Source organism: Hirundo rustica, chromosome 5 (assembly GCF_015227805.2).
Source record: "Hirundo rustica isolate bHirRus1 chromosome 5, bHirRus1.pri.v3, whole genome shotgun sequence".
Lineage (NCBI taxonomy): Eukaryota > Metazoa > Chordata > Aves > Passeriformes > Hirundinidae > Hirundo > Hirundo rustica.
In genome coordinates, this window is record NC_053454.1 from 34,104,325 (window position 1) to 34,128,798 (window position 24,474).

The following is a 24,474-nucleotide window of genomic DNA, read 5'->3' on the forward strand; positions in this document are numbered from 1 at the left end:
CCTCAGGGCATGTAGGCAGGATGGTGTAAGACCTTGGGGGAGAACTGGGAGCGCTGACAACAGCTCTAACAGTCTACAGTACTTCTAATGCTTCCTACTTTTTAACATTTTATTTACTTTAGATCATAAAATCACAGCAAAATATTGCAGCAAAAGTCTCATTGTCTTAGCTAAGGATCACCAAATACCAAATGCAGTCTTCTCAATTTAATATACTAGCATGCTTTAATGAAAGAACCTACAATACCACAACAAAATATAAGGAGAAGCCATCACATTACCTCTTTCAGTCTGTAGTTTCATTAGGATCCTAAAACAAATATTTCCTCTTTTAAAAATAACTTCAAGCTAGTAGTAATCCCAGTAAATAACTTCAGCAATTTAGACATAGCTGCACTCAAAATGTTGTAATAAATTAGGAACCTGTTTAGATTTTTACACATTTTAGACATTTTGATTTAGAATAAATATACAACTAATACCAAAATTCAGAAGCATGACTAAAATTAATCAAGATATAAGTAACTAAAAAATTCTGCCTACACTCAAACTGTATTGTGAACCTTAGTCTGCCAGGTTTTTTCTTAATTTTAGGCATGATCCTGTTTCTAAAACTGATTATCGATTTTGGTAGTTCAAGCTGAAATAACGCAGACCAAATTTTCAGGAAGCAGACTGTAGGAGTTCTGCACTGCAAATCAGTTTAGAATTCTATTATTTTTTATTGGTAGAATTTTTTTCTAGGCACTTGGTCATGAGATTCAGAAATACAGCAAAATCCTTATTTGAATCCTTTGCACTGCACTGTTATGGTCACTGACCAGTGAATCAGGAAATGTCTTTGGAAATCTGTTTTGTTTGTTTAGACAATCCCTCAGAGCAAGATGACGTATTTAAGAACACAGCCTAAAGCATATAAATCAAACTTAATTATATTTATTTCTTAATATTATATGCCTTCTTTTTAACTGTAGAACACAGCTTTAAGCAGATTTTATTACTTTAAAAATAAATTCTTAGTTGTTTTAAGAAGTTGAATAAACTCTACAAAGCATGCCAACTGGCAGGCACAGATGCCCACAATACACACACTGATATTTATAAAGCACTTCACGAATAGTCACAAAAAAAACCCCAAAAGTGACCTAAATAAAACCTCCAAAAACCTCATCAAGCAAGCTGACAGTACACATTTAGTTTTAATTCATGATTAGTGATACTTTCTAAATAACATAAAAGAAATTTTCGTTCTACCTGCAGATTAAATGTGGCAAGGCAAAGTGTAGTCATACAATTTAGATAAAGGAGAAAAAAAAAAATAGAAAGCACTCAAAACCAGTAAGAAACCTCACATTTTATATTACAGTGTGTATTATCATTATTTCTAACAATTCTAAGTACTTCATTTCAGTAGCACAGTGTATTTTGTTTGTGTCATGCAATCAGTTTCCACATTCACAAAAACAATATGGAAGGATGTGAATGGCTGAAGCCGTTTTAATCCACCATGAAAGACAAATGTTCTTCCCCAGGCTTCAACATTTGTATCCAAGTTCCTAATTGCTTTTCATGCCCTAACAGTTTTTCGTTTTACACTGATGTACTTTCCTGGATTCCTCATATCTCTCCCCTAGGCCCAAAAATCATTATGGAGTTTTACATATTCTGTCCAAAATACTTCTCTTCCCACTAATTATTTCCCAACCTCATTATTTGCCACATTTCTAAAACTATAGCTGAAATGAAATAGATAAACTTGCAATATTATCAGTAAATTATAATCATATAATATAGTTTTGGGCAAGATATTTTCAAGATGGTACATAGACAGTATATTGCAACATTAAGTTTCAGGAAATATATTGCAGTGTGTGGGTATTTATGTACCCTACACATTGGATAAACTCGGTCTACAGTGAATAAAATGTCCTGGTATATTTAAAACCACTCTTAATCAAGCTTGTATTTGATGGAACCGAAAGGTCAGAAAACCCCAAAATGCAGCTCTTTCTACTCATATCACATGTGCATCTGTTTGACTACACATTTAAGGCTGAATGCATAACAGCATGTTTTACTGATACTGAGAATAAATAAGAAAAAAAATATAAATTATCGCAAGTATTAAACAAAAGCCAAGGAGATAAATACTGTATATCAACTATTAGCACAATATCCTAGAATTATGACATACAAACAACAGCAGCTGTTTACCAAATAACAAGCTTTTGAAAACTATTTTTCCCAAACAATAAATACCTAGTGGAATCAATAGTAGGCTTTCCATTGATATTTACTAATTTTCTCATAGGTCTCAGATGATCCATGTTCCTACATTCTCCTTTATTAGTTCACATGAACTTTTCTGACTTCTCTTGGGCTTACAGTATTTGCAAGCAAGAAACACATTTGACATTGGTATATAGCAGAGGTCAAAAACCTACATACAAGTGCTCAAAGTAAATGAACACTTCACCACCACCACTCCTAATGCTAAAACCTCAAAACACAGGCTTGCATTTTCTCTGTAGCATGTTATGCTCCTCAAAAGATGTTAACTTCTCTAAAAGCTTTGTTTACTTCAAAAAATGTACACTAGAAGACTTGCTTGAGCAGCTTAATGAAGATGGTATTACAAAGCCTGAACAGACTCTTAAGTTGGGTCAACTCTCCTACCACATTCCTAAGAGTCTGATCACAGGACATATCCCACCATGGTTCAAGGATAGCAACACAGCCTCATCTCTTTTTAAGACTACATTGTACATGGCATTAGTTAGACATAGCTCGCCCTAAGGATTATCACCAGTCAAATAATAAAGAAATAAATAACTTTGGATGATGCTAAATGTATAGACGTGAAAGATTGTATGTAGTACACAACATTATAGTTATGAAATTTAGCAGCATATAATTTGACAATATATCATTTCTATGTTGCTTTTATTCTGTACAGGCTAAAGACAAATTGAGATGTATTTTATAGAGATGTGTTTTGGGTGCATTAAGTCTCCTCCACAGACAGCAGAATGAGTATTGTGGGGTTATTCACTTGATTTTGTATTACCTAAAGTGCCAGTTTTGTTACAGATTGATGTCTTGGTAGAGTTCAAGATCACACTAGTAAACCTCAATTCTGTTGGATTTTTTTCATTTGTTTTGAACAACAGTAAGAAGTCTATTTTTACTACTGAGTACTAGACTCTTAACTATGTGAAATTTCTGCTAGATTTCTGTGCTGTATGAAATGTAGCTTGTGTAGCAGCTACTGCCTTTTACAACATTAATATCTTTAATAAGTTTAAGGAAAGAATCTGACTTACGTGATCCTCTCTCTGATAGATTTTATTGCAGAGGAATGGAGATGAAGTTTCCAGATTAATGGGCTTGGAACCTGCTGTTTGATACAGCTATCAGTTTTACAGAACTCTACCAAAACTCCAGCTATTGCAGTAACGTAAAGAACATTAATTAAGGATGATCTTTTCGTTTCTTCTCCTACTGCAGTGTGTCCCCCTGCCTCATTTCCAGGTCACCATCTCCATCCCATCTTGATCATTACATTTAGCTATTATAAAACCTTAACATGCAAAAGGTTAAGAATGTTTCAGTGCAATTACCAAGTTCCTGGGATCATTCCACCTACCAAAATAAACAGACAAAGTTCTAAATTTTTTGTAAACATATTTTCAAATGTTTCTTTGTAAACCTATTTTTAGGCAAGTCTCATTTTCCTCTGAACATTAAGTACAGAAAACTACATATCTTTCCATCCCTTCCCTTTTTTCAGTCTATAAATATAATGCCTTATATGAGATTTGTTGAGTACTTATTGGCATGAATAAAGCAAGCTGTGAACAAAGGAAAAAGTCATCTACCTGGAATTCTGCAAGGTATTTTGACATGGCCTTCCACAGCACCCTTCTCTGTAAATTGAGAGATCTGTATTCAATGGATGGACACTATTGAGCCTCCAGGGTGACCTTAATGGGGCCTTTCAGTATGTAAAAGAAGGCTCTCGGAGAGCTAGAGAGGCACACAGTGGTAGAACAAGGCTTTAAACTGAAAGAAGGTAAGTTTAGGTTAGATTTTAGGAAGAAATTCTTTACTGCGACAGTGGTAAGACATAAGGACAAGTTGCCCAGAGCAGCTGTCAATGCTCCATCCCTGGAAAAGTCAGTCTGGGTTAGATGGGGCTCTGAGCAACCTGGCCTTGTGAAAGGTGACCTTGTCCATGCCACAGGACTTGGAACTAAATGATCCCTAAGGTGCCCTTCAACCCAAACCATTCTTTGATTCTGTGACTGCTTGGTGGATAAGAAATTGGCTGGATGGTTACATCCAGAAGGTAGCACTGAATGGCTCAGCGTTCAGATGAAGATCAGTAATGGGTTGTGTCCCTCAGGGGTCTGTACTGGGACCAGTACTGTCTAATGTCTTCAACAATGTGGGATTAAATCAATTATTCATTCCATGGGATTGAGAGTACTTTCATCCTGTTTGCAGACAACACCAGGCTCAGTGGTGCAGCTGACATGCCTGAAGAACAGAATAAGATCCAAATGAATTCGCACAAGCTTGAGGAGCAGTCCCATGGCAATCTCTTGAGGTTCAACAAGGCCAACTGCAAGATGCTGCAAATTCTTAAATACAGTACCGCAGGTGATCCACTAAACTATTATATTGCCTTAACCCTAATATGCAATACTAATTTTAAACAATTTTGAAGTGTAAGGGAACCCAATGACTTCCAGAAACTACTAAAACTAATTTCTTTTATGGGTTGCATCAGTCTATGATGACCTTATAGAATGGTGAATGCATATTTTGCTACTTAAGTGCAGCAAAATTGTGTCCTAAGAACATTAAGTGTCATGCCTAAAATACATTTTCATGTAAATCACCTTAACAAATTTGGATCGTTACTACAGAGTCAATAATTGTCATTACATTCCTCTGTGATTGATATAACAGTGTCTGCAACTGTTGTCTTCTTCTCAGACCTTAAGCATTTAAAGATCATGAATGTTTAAAAAGACAACCAATCCGCAGAATCAGTAAGCTTTGGAGTCCTCAGGCATGTCAACATGTGACAAAACAACCATTAGTCTTTAAAAAAAATTCTCTCCTCCCTCCTTCCTCCCCCTTCCAAAAAGCCCAGCTTAAATGATATGGGAAGTCATTGTTACTTGTACACTATAAAATATCACCTGACTCAATCCTCATAACTTACTTAAAAAAAAAAAAATCAAGTTTCTATCCCTTCAAGAAATATCAGTTTTGAAGAATATATAGTTTTAAACTATTCAAAGGTTTGGGTTAAAAAAAAAAAAAAAAAAAAATCACTCAGCATCCTACTGTGTCAGAATATATCACACTGACAGTTTTCTTTTTTTTAAAGTATATGCTCAAAAATAACATCACTTTCCATTTTCAGTAGTTCTTAGGCATAGTGGGAAAGGAAGACAGGGGGAGAGTAAGACCAAATATGAGTCACAAAATGTAAGCAGCATATAACAGTGAACAATTTGTCTGCTGGACAGCAATGTAGCACAGCTAGACTTCCCTTTTGTACTTCAGAATGCAGCAAGACCAAACCTTACTCACTTTCCCTCCATCACAATCTTAACGTTAATCCTTCTAGTTCTTTTAAGGAACTGCAGAGGTATCTGCCCTCGACAGGCATAAAGACTGTCATTCACTTACAAAGTCAGCAATAGAGCAAAAACTGGTTGTTCTTATATAATTTCTATGCCCTTGCAGCTGTGCTAGACACTTCCTGAAAACAGGTATTTTCGATATGAAAAGCAGGGAATGAGATCTATGTGATACATAGACTGAACCAGTACAAGTCTATTACTTTTCTTGGAAGTTGCATGCAAGTGTGTCAATACAGGATGGGATACTGAAATTGGTGAGAGCTCTAATATCATGAACACTATTACATATCTGATTTTGTGCTGAACGGGTTAGATTATACCATATCTGTAAAATGCCACAGTGAGGGAAGACCCTTATAGGCTAAGAAAAAAACACGTTATGAAATGTTAACTGATACACACTGAAGCTTTATTACAAAAGATCATAACTGATTATGATAAGTTATGATAATATGGGTGTCATTATTTATCCACTGTTGGGATGTCACACTAACGCCCCTCAAGATACATCATCGGGAATAATAAGAGAAAACAGGCATGACCCAGTATGACAATGGCTACTTGCCTAGGCGAAAGCATACAGCAATGAAAATACTGGCATGATAATAGTTTTTTACTTGGTATATTTATTGATTCATTCTCTCCAATTCCTCAGGTTCCAGTGGCCACAGTGTTAACAGGGTCCCTGGCTCAGATGTATCTTTTTGCTTGCCAAAAGATCCAGGAGAGGAGGTACAGATACTGGCTAAAAAGGCCTTTTTCTATGTAACTGCCAGTGAAAAATGGAGTTTTACAGAAGCATGCAGAGAAAATGAATCAAGCTTTTAATCAAAAATCTTTCAGCTAGATTTGAGCATTTCAGGCTACTTATATTTTTTTACAGTGCACCTCTTCTCTTACTTTGTGTAATATCCTAAATTATTTAAAACAGGAGGACAAGTACTAGTGCAAATATATTACACAAATTATATTCCTTACTTCCTATACATCAACTCTGTTACGAAAATATCTTAAATTTATGAACACATAATAGAAGCAACTAGTAATAAAACTGGATTCAGAACTCCAGCATAAGAGGGCTTACTTCGAGACTTAAGAAACCATTTTCTTCTCAAAATCAGCCTTTTGAACACATGATAATTTGAGATTCAGTCACAATTACCATTCCCGGTGTCTGGAATTTACCTCATGCTTCCAAGTCCAGGATCCAAAATTCAGAAAAGAAAACAGAAAATCTAACACAAACGTGTCAAGGAAGTGTCTTGAGCTTCAGTCACAGTTACTCTCTATTTACTTACTTTCCAGAAGTGTGAAGAGATAATGCTCCAGAGAGAAGTTGTCCATTTTGAAGATGAAGCACTACAGTGTAACTTACTTTGACAGGAAAATTAACTAGTGAATATCAGGTTTCCTCCATTAGTGCTAACTCCTGGTAAATATTCAATAATAACTTGAAGCATTCATTTGAATTTTCTGTAAGTTCTGTTCCTCAAAAATTACCTCTGTATCATTTAGCTTAAAACACCCCCTCTATGAGGATTTTTCCTAAGTACTCCTGCTACTACCATGCTTCAGATGGTGTCTGCTCATCCTGACATGAGACATACTTCATTTCAAAGATCCCAGTCAAAATGAGAAACACAATGCTACAGTCATTTGTGTGACAAGCCTTATCTTTGTCTTCCATAATTAGCTCTCACTTCTATTCTTCTCTTCACCTTTCACATAAAGTTTAAATCCCCATTAAAAAAAAAAAAAAGCAATCATAATCCTAGTTATCTTCCATATTAATAATCTATCAATCTCCTCCAGCTAAAATTATTAGTTTTACAATTACTATAGACAGGACTTCTTTATTCTGGTCCTCAGATACTTCTAATTTTACTCCTGTCTCATGTACTTTATTGAAAATATTCTAGTCACCACCTTCAGTAATATACTTATTATGAAATCTTTAAAAAAATCCACTACTCAATAATCGCATATGTTTACTATTAGGTTACTTCAAACATACTGACAGACTTTTGCTGGAATTTAGTCCTCTTTTAAGTCTAAAACTCTCTAATCTGCTCAGTATTGCTTTCCATTTGATTATGGTTATCCCTTCAATGTTCCCACCACATTCTCTAGTGCAATTAATAAAACTCATTTTCATAAGTAACCCATATTTCCATATATTGATAATGTAAGTCACACCTTCTGTTGGCTAGTTACTCCAGCCTTCCAGGCTGCCCTTTTCATTTGAACTCCCACAGGTTTAACAGCAACTGCTCCGTTTCCTCATTTAAAGTTCTCTTTAAAGTGGGCACAAATTCCACCTGACAGAGCTATACAGCTTTGGGCCTAAACCACTTTCCCAGACAACCCCCTTAGAGCCCTTACAAGTGGGCTTGCAAACATACGGTCACTTTCAAGCTGCCTATATAGCTATAATTACAAATTATCATTGCCTAGAAATGCAAGCGAGTATCTTTCCTTATATGCGTCATGATTCTTACACTACTGAAACAATTGTTTTTAATTCATCACCTAGAGTTACAAAACAGAGGGACATGTGATTGGGACAGAAGATGCAGATAATCCTGACCACTGTGGATATACACACAGTTACAGCTTCCAGGACCACGTACCTGGCTCTTAACTCTAAAGAAATTCTAGTTAACTCTAGCACTGTAACTACACACATCTGAAAAGAAGCCCAGTCAAAACTTCAAACTGGTTTTAATGTTTTCTTCACAATTACAAGGGGAAGAATGGCATTTTAATTGGAAAGAAAGTTTTAAGGGTTGTACTGCAGATCATTTAAAGAAGCTACAATCAATCAACTTAAAGATCAGAGTCCTAAGTAGGAACTTCTATTCTTATAGCGTAACAGTAAAGTGGCAAGAACAAAAAATACGTACATTTATTTTAGGATAATTAACTAAAAATTACTTGGTTGCTGATAAACTTCAGTCAATTTAAATGTCTTGAACATACTATTTCTTCTCATGTTTTCATCTTTAAATTAAGATTCTACTGCTTTCTTCTTGTTGAGGAATTGGAAGCATTCCTGTTAACTGTATGTCAAGAAACATCAGCTTTTAGGACAAAAAGAGATAAGGCGTTAAACCTAGACTGAAGAGATCTTTGGGTTTCTTCTCTCATTCTAGAAATATCTCTAGCAGAAAATAAGACTAAACATTTACATAGAGAGCAGACTGATATCCCTATAGTCTCTATTTAGAATTTTCACATACTAAGAAATAGTGAAGCTTAATATAGATGAAATGAGAAATTCTTAATTTCCAGAAAAAGTAACACTCAGTGACTATCTGGTTCTAAAAGAGCAGAACAAATGCTTTAAATGTAAGAAAATATATAGATTTCTCCTCCTCAGATTTCAGTGAACTAAATCCAGTAAGTACTGGATGTACTGTTTACAGTACATCCAGTACTTACTGGACCACATTCTGATTTCTTCTAATGAATGCTTATTTGTGGCGATGTGTTTGAGTTCATTGCCTTAAAGAATTATTGCTTGCTCTGTATCCCCCTGTTCCTCCTAAGTTGATGGTTTGTCCCAAAAGCTATGCCCTCTCTTGAGGTGTCAGTTTAGCCGGACTCTGCCCACCTTTCCTGAATATTCCATGCCAATCTTCCTTTGGACCAAATCCCTCGCCAATACCCCACCTACCCAAATGTCAATCCTTGTTTGTCCCTGCCTTCTAGTTCCAGAAGGTTCTATGTTATTCAATGCACCATTTGTTTATCCAGGTTGTATCCTCCCCTTATGCCCTCTCATTGGTTATTGTTTTATAAACCATGCCTTAGGATGGTCCTACTCTTTCCTTACTGGTTGAGCCCTAATTCCCACCCCTTGGACCTCCCCTGTTTATAAACTGTTGTGCAGTGTATGCTGTGCATTTTCTGCCATTCTCCCTTCAAGAGCTTAAAATACCTTGGAGTTCAAACAGGAGAGTGTACCTCTCATTCCTTGCCTCCAACAAGCACCTCTATCAGATCTTTGTGCCATAGAGCATGTGCTCTAAGCTGTGGCTCCCATCGCTCATTTGGGAGTCTTCCAAATGTGGCACTTCCACTTCTGGCACAGTGCCAGGGTGGCAGAGCTAGCCCGGAGACTCCGGCACAGCATCAGTTATTCAATAGATGTTTCATTTATTCTCTTCATTTTGTTTCTTTCTTACACTTTGCTGCTCATCTTTTTTTTGAGCAGTTGCAATACAGGAGTTAACAGTAAATATTGTAAGCATTCTTTTATGACCTAAAAAACCCCCAAACAGAAATAGGAAAAAGCTAGGAGGGTGCATAGGTCTGACACAGGTTATTCTTTTCTGTGGAGGTGAAAATACCAGTGAGATACATAGGAGCTTAGTCTCTAGCCTGATGCTGAATGTCAAACAATAGCTGAAAAAGGTTGTAGAGAACTGAGACTAATGCGTTCCAGCAGTTCTCCATTTTGAAGCATTTTTGCTTCACAGAGAATAAAGAAATGAAAAGAAAGATTTTTAAGCAAAAAGCGTGTGTAGATATTTTCTTTTGAAAGAGAAAAGTTTTTGAAACACCTTAATAAATACTTGCTGAAAATAAAGCCCAACTGCTCAAAACTTGGTATAAAGCTTGGTGCCACTAATACAGAGTCACCAGCCCTGCTGTCACATTACAAATCAAGCATGATGAAAAATAACATGCCTAATAAAAACAATATAATTTAAGTAACAAGGTAAATCTAAGGGTTTGGGTGTTTTTCCCCCTAAAAACAAGCATTTTGTAATCAGGGGATGATATTGTAATGAACTACCATGACCCATGATATTAAAGATTAAAAAAAAATCCTTGGAAAATTTATTTTACACCAATATTTTTTCTTTGTCTCAGCTACAGTTAAAAAAAGCCAACAAGTGCATTGGTTTCTAAGATACTCAGATTTGATTACAGAGTTTATACAGGCCCTACCATGTGTCAGTCATTGGAATTTCTCAAGTTGCAAATAAAATCATTTCTGAAACATATCACATACTTATTATCAGATATGCTATAAAAAACAGTATTTGCAACTAAAACAATGTGTCTTTGTCTTTCCCACCAAGATCCCCTACATTTAGGTAATAATTAAGATAATACTGAAACATTAACTGAAATTTCCACTTGCCTTTAAGTCTTCATAAAGCCTGCCTATAGGATAGTTTAAGCACATTTTAAAAATCCCCAAAATGATAGAATATTTTAAGTCAAAATTTTCTGACTTTGGTCTCAATTCATATTAAAAAGAAAACAGGCAGTCTATTCCAGTTACAAAAAAAAAAAAAAAAAAAAACCCACACCAAAAAAACCCCACAACCAAAAAAAACCAAACAAAAAAACCACATGCAGCAATTACACTGAAATGACAATGAACTTAGTTAAATTCAAACAATAAATATCTTAGAGTACTAATTCTATTCACTGCTATAATACAGTCATAACTATGCATTAGAAAAGTCAAATTTGCTTTCATCTTTAAAGAAAAATAAAGCGTCCTTTGAAATCAAACACATCTCCTAAAGGTATCAGCCACTTCACTGGGAAAGCTTTGCAACCTAGGCACTTGTGTCTGAGAGAGTGCTGCCATTCTGCAGCCTGATGCCACTACAGAATTACCGCTAACATTATTACATTATCAATGCCTGCTATGTCCTCTGAGAAGGGAAGCTCTGCTGGCTGAGCTTCCCAATTTACTCCCAAAGGCAGAAGAAAAAAACTTCCTGAGACTATATAGCACATCTTTTTAAAAGGTTCTATAGAGACAAGATTATATTTATTAGGCAAGTTATCTTGTACTTATTTAGATTAGAATAAATACTAAGCAAAGTTCCTTTGTGAATAATTAATACCCCAACCAAAAAATCCCAACCTCTAGGAAACTTATCAAAATTATGGGCAATACACTCAAGACAAAACAGTTTTAAAACAAAGCTGCCCAAAAGTAATTCAGACTTCAGAGTTACAAAAAAACTCCTGGCAGGACTAAATATTATATCAACCACACTGCATCCAGAAAACACAAAGGAGTTTCATTACTGCCAAAATTTCATTTACCACCACCATCCCCCTTGAAACCACTCATTTTAACCATCTATAATCTTGTAAGCATTGACTTAATAAATAGCTATATTTAAGTTTCAAGTCATTTGTTTTTAAAAAATTCCATCTTTGCTGTTAGAAAGATGAATACAAGGAATTTTTCTTCTGTTTTGTTAAAAGCCTCAATCTCAAAAGATTTGCAAGACTGTAAACCAGAAAGAATAAAAATGTATTTGTTCATCATTTGCTGACATTTTGAGTGGGTGAAAAAGGGTACTTGTTATGTCTTTTTGAATAAATACTGTTGTGATCAGAATCTATAATCATAATTAAGTTCCACCTTTCCTTCCTATTTCCTGAATTTAGATGGAGGTGGGTGGGAAGATGAGGTGCAAGAAAGGTAAATAAATCAGGAGGGCATAGTGAGAAAGTGGGCCTGTTAACTGGTACATGAGGATAAGTACTCCATCTGCTCAGCAAGGCTGGCTTTACCTACAAGCAGCAATACAGGCTTTAAGACAGACCTTACTCTCAATCAATTATGTATTTTGCTTTCTAAAGTAGCTTTATAAGAAACACTTAACCTTCCCAGCTTTTTTTCTTCTATTGAATATTTTCACATTCTTCAGTTTTCTTTCTTTAGATAGATTGACCTTTTATAGGACCTGAGTCTTGATTTTGTATCAGGCAGTTCTGGGATGAATACTTGCAAGAGTGATGTCAATTTGCAACACAAACACCTCTCTTTGGATCAAAATCTGAAAACATTAGCAAAGCATTTCCCATTCTTTTTTACAGAACAAAGAGATACAAAAGACCGATCAAATTTGTCACCTGTCTTTTTCTTTCAAGGAGAAAAGTTTTACTCCTGCAAGGTATACTAAAAAAAAAAATTCCAAAAATTCCAGTATGCTTCATAAACCTTTTTACTTTACAAAAATATCCATCATTTGTCATAAGTGTCATCTCTTCTTTAATGGATAAACCAGTAAGTCTTCTTCCTACTCAGTTAACTTATTTAAAAAAATAAAAACTAAGCAAACATATTCTTCTCTCAAAAAATATATATTTTCCCAAGTTCCCAGGAAACTTATAATGGCATTCCAGACACTTTATTTCTTCCTACAAAGAAAATAACAACACAATATGCATTTGTGGTTTTAGCAGAACAGAATCTGAAGGGGAAACAGAACATTATGGCAGCAAAAACTGGCAACTGCTGATTGATCTTTCTGCCTGAATGCATGAAAAATAATCCCATATGTCTGGATTGACACTTTCTAATGAACAGACAGTATTATTTCCTCTGATTTTTCTAACTTTACTGTCATTTGTTTGAGCAAGCCAAACCTGGTGAAGAAAAAGGAATGAAGGAGAGGAGGAACTGGAGAAGATAAAGGGAAATAGCTAAGATGGAAGATAGTGACATATTATTCACTGGAACTGTCACTGAGTTTACCACACTCAAACACCCTACAATTACAGCAGTCTGCTGTAACTTTAATAAGAATATATCAAAACAGTTCAGCTTTGCTCCGTATTAAGTCCATTATGAAACTGTATGGGAATTTCTATCTTCATATTTTGGTAATTCCTTATGAGAGCATAAGAGATAGGAGAGAAACAATTGAAAAAAAAAGATCAGTCCAGCTTTAAGAAACTGTGTTTTAAAAGAGGGGCTAGAATTAGTTCAATACTCTTGTTCATTTCTCCTGAAATCCTGGCACATGACATTAGCAGCAGGAATAACAAAAAAAGGGTCTTAGATGCTACAAATGACTAAACAGATATACCAGAGGTCAGTACAGACACGTCCTCAGCAATTTCTGAGTTAGTGAAACATAAGCACTGTTAGCAGATACTAAAGTTTCAACACTATTTTTTCCAGTGAGGGCTACCAGACATCTGAGCAGTTTAAATGGACTACAAATTTTAAAGTTCTCAGAGAATATCCTTATAGAAGAGTAAGGTGATAATCAAACAGCTTTTGTACAAGCGTCAGATTATTCTGTAATTATTCATGTTCTGCTTTTATCTACTATGTGAGAAGCCACCACTATATTCAATGGGACAAACTGCAGGCACTAGACTTCTGTGTGGCTGATTGATCAAGCAGTAATTCTAGAGACAGCTATCTGGAAGCATCAGGTTAGCAGTTCTCAAGAATTACTATATTCACTGAGTATTCTCTTCAGCATTGCTTCAAATATTTTTTCTTTAAGTTACAGAAATACCTTCCTTATGTTTAACTACAGAACTATGCAGAAGTTTCACTATATTTTTCACTTCAAGACTTCAGATAGATATTATCTATCTACAACTCTCACCCTTCAGAGTATGTAGTGTTTCAATCAAGTTTTAAGTATCCCTTAAAATCTGTCTGCCAGCGTAGCTTGCTCCTGGTATATTTATAGAATTCCTCCTGTTCACTTAAAAAAATAAAAGCAGCAACAGCCATCCTCAAAAGAAAAACACTTCAGCTTTTCTAATTTCTAACTTTAAAAGGAAAATATAACCAAGCAGATTAGCCTTTTAGGATCCAACTAAAATCAACAAAATTACCGAAGTAAGTCACATATACATTTGCCAAGGTGTGTTCCTGTTTTGCATTCCAAACAGTATTGATTAAACAAACAAACTTTCAATTAGTTTTCATTTCCAAATAAATCAATGCATGTCCATCCTTAATTGTGTCAAATTCCTTTCCCTTTTCATGTATTTCCTTCTTGAAAAATGCAAAACTTGCATCTTCAGAAGGATAGTTTCAAATTTTTCTCTGGGACTTCAGGGTTACTCGTTTTCAAAAAATACTTTTCATATATAATTTAAAATTTTTGGTTTTCTGTCTTATTCAAAATAAGCAACTCTTCCTACAAACCAACTTCCTCTACAAGTTATAATAGAAGTTTTACAGCTATGACCTTTTAATAACTAGCTGAGATATTACTATTAATTTGGATCTCACCACAGCTAAGCAATTACCTCTTTTTTTTTTTTTTTTAAGAAGTGGGTTTTTTCTTTTTTAATTGCTAAGTCAGTCAGGACTGGATGAGCAACCTTTTTCAAGCCTTCCTCTAATGACCCTAATACACAGCTCTATCAAAAATCTGGTATCAACATTCCTGAAGGCCTAGAAAAGGAGGAACTGAGGGACATCATTACAATCCCTTGGGAAATAGTTCCCAAGCAATGGATTAAGTGCGCACACTCTGGATGTTTCTGTCAGAAAGAAGTTACAGTATCTTCCTCCTGAACTTGGTCAGCAAAGCTTTACGGTATCAGGAAAAAGACTTCTGTATCAGGATCACTACACTCTGCTTTACAGTATTACGATAATAAATTGTAGGAGGCAGCAGCAACAAACTGACTTCTGACAGTCAGAAGTGATACAGACAGTACTGTATGTACCACTGTACGTACTGGGGTAGTTTTTCATAGGAACCACTCAAGCTGGCTTTATGCAACGATCACTCAGTGCCCATTGACCATACAGTCAGAACTACCGAATTTCTAGAAAACTTCTCCCACCAAAAAAGAGACCTGGCAGAGACAGCAAGGTTTTTCTACTCTTTTTCAGTTTTCATGACTTTTTAAACATCACTGGCTCCATAAGGACAGCATGCTCCTCTAGCACAGCTGTATTAACAGGTTAGGGTACGCTTTTAGTACAAATTAGTCTTATTTTCAAGTTCTTCAGTATTCACTCAAGGTCACCACTGAGACACAAAAAAACACGGAAAAAAGTAACAAGTAAAACTGCAATCCTTTTTGGCCCTAGTCTTTAATTTCCTTCAGCTCTCCTGAGCTGTAGACTTCTGTACTGAAGAGCATCCCAAAATTATTATAGACATGATGCTAGATGGGACAAGTTTTTGCAATATACCAACTTTCAGTAGTTTGAGTTATTCAAACAGTATAACTTCATGCACAAACAAAATTTGTAGATTCTGCTAATAGAGAACCATTAAAACTGCTATTAGGATATTCATATATAATGGAAAAACAGATTGACATTTGACATGCCAGAATTCAAACCTAAAATACACTAACATTTCAGAAAAAAAAAAATCTACCTGTGTTTAAGAGATCATGATGTCCACCTTTGTGTATTTCAAGTGCAAAATGTCAATGACCTAACTGATGTCGTTATTAACACACAGTATTATTGTGTATTAATACATTAATATATTTAGGCATTTGAACAACGGACATGAAACAGCTATTGTAAAATAGTTGCTATATGCAAGTGAAACAACAAGCTTGCTTGCTCTAGTTCCTCATGCCCTTGGTGTTATTCACTACAAATATTGCCATACTATGTACAAATTTACATCAAAGATAAACCTAGCAATATAGCAGCTGCTTTTTGACTCACACACACTGGCTATTCCAAAGTAAGTGACAATACATATATCAGAATTTCCCATAATCACTTACTCAGATTCTCCTTTACTATAAACTCAGCATTTTCCTCCCATAATGTAACAGAACTTCACTTGCATTCTCTGCTTATTGAATCTCTCAACTAGCCTGTGAAAGAGGCAGGGACCTTGGGAGCACTTTAGAAATTCTTCTGGAAAAGCCACCCTTCAGACAAAGTGCAGCAGGGAGATCTGGGTAGTAACCAGCCTCACTGATATCCAGGACAGATCTTTATATTGATTACAAGCAATTATCACTATGCTATCTCTTCAGTTCTTACTTATCATTTATGAAGCATTTATATACTACCTTCTAGTAAACTGGCTGGCACACTTCCAGTAGTAACATTTTAAGGCGGGTTTTTTTTCTTGATTAAACCCTTCTGCAACGAGTAATGTTCATGTAGGAAAAGTGCTTCATCTGAATCATTAAGAGGAAATCCTTTTCTAGATTTCCAAATTTGGTTCTTTAAAATTCTTTACCACAGTGCTTATGTACAGTTATAATTCTGGTTATAGTATAGTAATGCCTCAGAAACCTCCTTTAATACTTCCTCTCTACAAAAAGAAAGTAATAATTTTACTTTGCACACATTCAGCCATACTAAGACAGATGAATTTTACAAAGACTATACTCATTCATCTTAAAAACCACAGTTCAGCCCCTTATTGTTATAAAGGGAAATAAACAGAACTTAGCATTTTTGTTGTGGCTTATAAACTGAACCTGCTTCTTGGTCTGGTAATTAAACAAAAATCTTGTTTTATATTTGAAGCCTAAGTACACAGAAATGTAATGAAGCAAATGATCATATTAAATCAGGTAAGATACTTCACTATATGTGCCATGACTAAGAACTGACTGGAGATATATTTTCAGCCCACATATACATTTTTGAAATATAGAAGGCATTTATTACTCACTACGCAAGTATGAGACACACACATTAGCACCACAGAGTTTAGATTTAAATCTTCTTTTCAGTATTTTTTTTTAAGCAATTGAGTTGATTACTTAGAGGTCTTTGGTAGGACTGCTGGTATACAGGCTCCCAACACAGTCTTAATTTTCTTTCATTTTACTAGCAGATTGCTAATCATTTTCATTCAACAATAAAAAAATACAGAAACCTTACCATAACATTTTTCCTATTAAGACAGTGTTGTCTTAACCCCAGAACTCCTGTCAAGTTTCTGACAAAGTTTTCTGATAGTCAAATTATAACCATGAGTCGCTCTGACATATTAAATAAAAAAATACATTCTGTTTTTGTAAAGGGTGTAAGAATATTGTGATAACAGAAAGGCGGCTTATATACTTCACTACACTTATTTCTAAAGCTATCATTCTTCAGCTACAATAGTTGACATTTACTAACAATGTCTAAATGCCAGAGCTTTTATATCCAGCTCTGACACTGAATGCCTGTGCATCTACAACCTTAGCAATCAACAGCTTTAAAATTTTACTGAGTTGAAACCTAGATTCTAGTTCCTGCTCATCGAATTTATCTGTTAACAATATAATGAAAAAAAAAGCATAAACAATCCAGTGGTGCTTCTAAGACATCCTCTCATATTCACTGCATTTTAGAGTGATTATTTCTCTCTCAAAATTACTTGCTGCACTGTAAAAACACTAACCTGCTGTTTCTGTAGGATATAGGAATTCTTTATTAAAGATGACACACTGGGGTATCAGTGTCTCCTCTGTCTGCACAACCCTAAGCACTAAGAAGTGCCTGCAATCACTATTACTGTCCTTTTAAAGAGAATAAGTAGGTTTCTACTCCTATAAAAAGAACATGAGACTTCTGGTTGTTCAAGGAAAAGACATTTCAAATGTAGAAGCCTGAGTCAGTCTTCCAAACCCTAAACAGATGTGACATTTCAGACAAAACACTGTATATCTGACATTTTCTGTTCACCAGCTTGCTGCAGCCACTCAAGGAATAGCTAGTCTTCTGACCAGACCTCAAAAATTTGTTTTTCCATGAAGCACAGAGAGCTGAAGTACTCTAACCTGGCAGACTAGATTGGACTACTTAATTTCCCTGAATTAAAACACATGCCTGACCATACTCAGTATATCCAGAAAAATCCTAACCATACACAACAAAAGCAGCCAGTGACAAATATACGTTTTTTAAAGAGCATCTTGAACTCGGCTGGACACTGGCCTCAGCACACTATTGAATTAGGAGAGCAAGTACAGTCAGGAAGTAAAATATCTTGTAAGTCAGTATTAAAAATTACATAATAAAGCAATAATGGGTACCTGATAAACAACAGAAAAAAGCTATTCAGATTGTAAAGAAGATTAAATTAGCTTCCCCAACCTGTGTAGCAACATGTTTACCATTAATCCATAGAGAAAATATTAATGACAGACTGAGAGGACTATAGAGCTGGTCATTACCTGTCTACATCTATACCAAGAAATTGATTCACCACATTGCTGGATTCCAACCAAATAACTGGCCAACCTAAGAAAATTCCTCACAATAAAGCACCTTTATATGATAATTTAGCTACAAGGTAAGATATATGTCTATTACATAAAGTGATTATTGACTACGAGAAGCTTTCAATTTAGCAGAAAATTACTTCACATAAAAGCTCTCCGGAGCTAGAGACAAAGGTCACATTTTGCTCTTTTAAGACACAGTAAAAGACAATGAGGCTTCCACTGGCCTATTCTAGATCAAATCATCAAAAAATAGAAAGAAAGTTAAATAAGGATAAAATTCTTCACACAGATTTTCACATCCTGTCCAAAAGATAATTCCCTCCACCCTCCCCTTTTCCCCCCTAAAGGAGTACACTGGACATAAAATTATTTGAATCTGAAATTCACTGACAATATTTTTCTCACCAGCTACGTATGTACTTTAATCATGAAGACTGTGTTTGAAGACACAAGCCCCACTGAAGTAATAAGAAATTAAAATACTAAATTTTGTTAACTTTAAATCAAAAATAAAGTATTTTACAACATCAAAAATTATATTCCTTACCCATTTAAAGTAATTATAGATTATCTGAGTTTTTTTACAAGCTGTATCACAAGGAATTAAAATATAGGATAGACAGGACAGTAAGAGCACCTGATAATTGAATCTAAAACTTGCCACCTTAAAATATTAACAAAGGTTTGAAAATTTAAATCCACTTACAAAAAAAACCCCAAATTCCGCTTAAAGAGCATATTTTATTTATTATTATTCTAATAACGTCAGGGCAAAGGTGGAAAAAAAAAAAAATCAATCCAAAACTTTCACAAGATTAAAATAATGAAGAAAAATTACTGGTCTATCAGAAATCTTAAACTTTATGGGATATCAGGCTCAATGTGCTAAGAAAATATGTGCATATAGATTTTTCTTTTAAACAGGCTTGTTTCTGTTTACTGGATATGATTTAATAATGAGATACTATTAGAAGTGAAGAATTACATATCCAGAGTAAACATAGCATTTCTTTTAAACTACAGATGGCTCTATGAAGAAAAGTCCTGAGACAGAAACTGAAAAGAACAAGACATTTGATAACTACATAAAATGTGAAGAAAAGGATATTTTCAACAGTTTTTTCATCAGCAGTCCTAGCCAAAATAGTTGTACACAGTCAAACCTCAAATCCTGTAAACCCTTAAGTAATCAATTAAAATTAATTTCTCATTAAAACCTATGTTTAGCCATTTTCACAGCAGTGACAATAATATTAAATAAAGAGAACCTGTCACTGTAATACCTACAACATGCAGTATATTCAACACCTTTTGTTAGTTCTGAGGAGCAGAGAGTAAGCTGCAGTGGAATAATCACACAAAAATACATGCAACTTTCAGTTTGCAGTGCTAAACTATTCTTGTACTTCCTTGCAAAAAAATTATTATAATGGGAAAAGACTTGATTTTGAGGAACAGGAGGTATATTATAATATATTAATTCTGCTCATTACATAGCATAACCCCTTAGAAGACAGAAAGTGTAGAATTTAGAAAGGCTTGGTATTCTTCACAGGGGACAGCACAAAAATGAAAGCTTTTGTATTGTAAAAGTGCAAGTTCATGATTGTGGCTTGAATGTCTAATTCCTGAAATACCTTGCTTATGACATGTGTTCTCTCCCATTTAGTAGTGTTTCTACTGTGGTTAATGAGGGCTTTCAAACAAAAAAATTTCTTACTGACATTTAAACTTCTACTGTGAGCCCCCTCAGCATCCCAGACTTGGCAAGCTTTAAACATGTAAAGACATTTATTCACCACTTTAGAGTACAGAAGGAATGTTAGGAAAACGCAGAATAACTTCAGAAAAGTTTTTTTTATCGTCAACTTAGTTTTTCTTTGAAACTACTGGAGGTTCAGTATGCAATATTATTTTCTGTAGCTTACATTTTGCTGTGTATGCTTTGTCGCTGTAGAGATTTAGAAACATGATGGCCATTTCAAAAATGCCGTCATATAATAAGCAAGGATATCTTCACTGCAGTGAAGAAATAGAAACAAGGTATTCACTGAAATGCAAATTGACATTAAACCTAGAAGTGGTCTCCCAAAAGTAAGATTGAGATGAATTACCACAACAGCAATGAAATAGTGTTATACCTATGCACCCAGTATGCATCTTTCCTAGGTAAGCTGACAAGTGTTTCACTCTTTACTGGCTACAAACAGGCTTTCAGGGAAAAAAAAAAAAAAAAAAAAAAAAAAAAAAAAAAAAAAAAAAAAAATACTATTCTTGTGTTATTCTGAGCAAGTGTTAACTGCTGAGAACACCTCTTAAACAGATCATAATCTGTATACTAATGAAGAAACAATATTGGCCAAAGGACAGTATTTTTTTCTAAAAAAACCCCATCTAGTTTCCTCATCTTTTCATCATGATTTATTCCTTCTATGAGAAACTTAAGAAAGAAGAGCTGCTACACAGCTTTCACAATAAATCTTTTTTGAGACTTACTGGTTATTCACAAAAAAAGATTGCCTGAGAGTCAGACTTGGCTCCTGAAATACCAATTTAGGAGTATTTCTGTGGGGAGGTAGAGGGCAATGACACAGTCAGACAAAGGCTCCGAAGAAAAGACAGCCACTCAACTCACAAAGCTCAGGACAGCTGTCTCCTGACTCAGGGCTGACCACAGAGAATTCAATTACAAGTTGTAAATGCAGATAGCTACAATAATAGCAGGAATACAGTCACACCTGAGAAACAGGTGTGACCAAAAGAGAAGACCAAAAGGGAAGATCTGTTGGCTGGCTGGAGAAAGTCATTGTAGTAAAGAAAAGCAGCAATAGAAAATTTCTGTAGCAAAAAAGTTACAATAGCTAGCTACACACCACTTACTCCATACCAAGTTATTTATCCATAAACAGCAAATAGGATCTTCGGTATGTGATCTGAAAGCCATGAAATTCCCTATTCGAAACAGGTCATAGAATAGTGCATGGGTGAGTGCAAAAAAAAAAAAAAAAAAAAAAAAAGCGCTTAGAAGTTTAACTACATTTCTAAAGTTCCAAATAGCAAAAAATATTGTTACATATTTTATTAGATGGACTACTTATGTAAATGCGTATCTTTTGACAAGATAAGGGAATCTTATGTCCAACATAAGGATAAAACAGAATCTGTACTCATTAAATGCACATGCCATGTAGCACAAGAGTCCTGTCCTGCTCTGATTAGGTCTCTAGGTCTTATTGAAGGAAACAGCAGATAAAACATAATAATGAAACCATCACAAAGCCTTCTGATTACTGAATATAAGTTGTATCAAGCAGGAGGGAGGGAGGAGGAACAAATCTTTCTTCTAATAACAATGGTGGCTCAAGCAGATCCCATCTCCACCCACACTTTGCACCAGCAAAACTAACTGGAGACATTGAGGTAATTCAATGTGGTTGAAAATATTTTGGGATTTGTTTCTTATGTTTGTTTTTTTTTTTTCTCCCCCACCTCAGAATTACTCATTTTAGATTGGTTGGTTGTATGTAGAATCCTCTCAGTAATTCAATTGAAAAGATTGTTAGAGAATAGAAATATCAGCCAAAGAATTGGAAGAATTTAACTTTTCCATCAAGAAAAATATGTATGGTGTTGCAGCACCCCTCTTAAGAGGGCAGAAATTAGCTGAGACACAGACTTCTTGTCTATCCCAGCATGAAAACGATCTTGGTTTATTTCTCTTTACAGTTCAGCCATCCTGACTCCAACTATTCCCTGGCTGTGGCTGCAGCAAGCTCCTACTGTAGGTTTCCCTTGCAGCCTCTGACTGCTGCTTATTTCCTGCTAAACTATGACTGCATGCATCAATTTGCAGATTCCGAATTCAGTCTTTTATCTAGCTAGACTGTAACTGCAGGTTCCAACAAGGACTCCAACCATAGACCCAGACTGACCTCACAGCATTGAGTCTCTCTGCCCAGGATCCTTCTTCTTCATGATCCTCTTACTCCCTCTTCCTTAAGGCTGCTCCTCCTCCATGATCACCCTCACCAGCCAACCCACTCCCTTTTATCACACTGTTCTTTATTGGATGTAGCTGTGACTCATCAGGGGCGAGGCTGTATTGGGTAATTAACACAGCTGTTACTTATCACACTGACACCACCTGTATTCCCTTCTCCTACAGTATAGAACCAAGGTTCCCAATGTCATATACAGTTTTTGAAAATCAGCGACAGATATTCAGTCAGGAAAAGATTCTACGTGGAAGTTTTATAATGAGAAAAAAAAAAAAAAAGCTTTGGAAAAACACCTGTTTACCTTTCACTAATAAATTTCTCATTCACTGCCTGAAGATAGATACTCTCTCTGTAACTCTTTACCATTATGACAGCTAGGAGCTGAACCAAAAACTGACAGATTCTTTCACAGTACTACTCTACATGACACTAGCAGCAGTGTGAATTTGAGTATGATCGCAGCACCAGTTAATTCTACTGGTTCAGGGAGTTTTCACTTTAGGTCAGCTTTAACTTCTGATCCTCGTGTTCTTCAATCCCAAGGAAAAGAAAAAGACAAAGACAGTAGAATGAAAGACTTTAAAAAGGAAAAAAGGGTAGAAAATTGTAGAAATTACTAAAAGCTCTTCCAGTTCTCCAAGAATGCAAAGTGCACACAACGTAAGGTAATCTCTGTTTATACAAAGAGTAGCTCTCCCCCACCTAGCTTAAACCTAAAGAAGCCTCACATTGTTTAAGACATTCCTGCATATCCTCCAGAGCATATCACAAGGTCTTCAAGAGACAAACTTCGTATCCAATTTGTCTTACTCAAAAAAAAAAAAAAAAGTAATGGGATTTTTTAATAAAAACAGATTTTAAAAAAGAAATCAAAATTTTTTTCCCCCCTTAGTAACTAACCTCTTTGCACCAAGAACTTCTGACAGGGCAGTATTTTAAAGCCTTCTCTGTTCTCCTCTTACCACTCCTCCTTTATTCACCATGTTAAATCCAACCCTCACTCCTTCACCTCCTACTAAAGAATAACTACTTGTCTTCCCCCCATGATCGTTTTAACAGCTGGTGCTAGTTTGCCAATCAGTCTCATGCAATCTCTTCTCATTCTCTTTCTGTAGTTTCTTCCCCATTTTTTTTATGACAAATCAGAAAGCATATCTGAGAAAATACTCACTAAGTTATGAGTATTTACTATTGAGTCTAAGTCAGGGTGGTAACACCTAACCCTTATTCTAGCCTCAGTGCAGCTAATCCACGCTATTGAGGAAGTAAACCCCAACTAGTCAGTCTTTTAAGAAAAAAATGAAGTAAAATCTTCATTCCTGAGCACTTTACAACAATCTACAATTCTTTTTCCCAGGGCCACATAAGCCACAGTAAATCCTTTGCAAAGTGAAGTAAAATTAATTAGTCTTGCAGCTGCAAATGAACATATTTTACTTCCTACTGAAATGGAATAGGAATAGGCTTGCAGTTTAGCCTGAAAGGCAGCTAAAAATCCAATTAAATTAGCAGTAGCTTTTAAGTGAATGGACAGCACCTTCTTACCATGGTACCTAATTCACAGGCCATCCTGTGCCTGCACCCTAAATGAGCAGATTTGCTGAAATTAAAAAAAAAAAAAAAAAAAAAAAGGTATGAATCTCTATTGACTACTGCCTTTTCACTTCAAAGCTTGATTTCCCCTTAGACCCTCAGCCAGTCCATTTTGATTCTTATCCATGTATTTTATCCCTTTCACTGTAGGAAATAGTTAGAAATGCTTAAAAATTACGGTGGTAAGAATGTTCATTGAAAGTAGACTTGTATTTCAGTCTAAAATTAGGTTTAGTAATCTCTGCTATCCAAGAACAAGCTATACCCCA

General features: G+C 35.3%; 1 long non-coding RNA gene across 2 annotated transcripts in view; it reads right to left on the bottom strand.

Annotated features, from left to right (window-relative positions):
- Positions 1-22,630, bottom strand: part of LOC120753086 (uncharacterized) — a 275,704-nt gene extending 253,074 nt beyond the window's left edge. For both annotated transcript variants that reach the window (XR_009207872.1, XR_005700954.1), the window contains exon 1: positions 22,547-22,630. This is a non-coding gene — a long non-coding RNA (uncharacterized LOC120753086). The remainder of the gene's footprint in view (positions 1-22,546) is intronic.
- Positions 22,631-24,474: the final 1,844 nt, after the last annotated feature.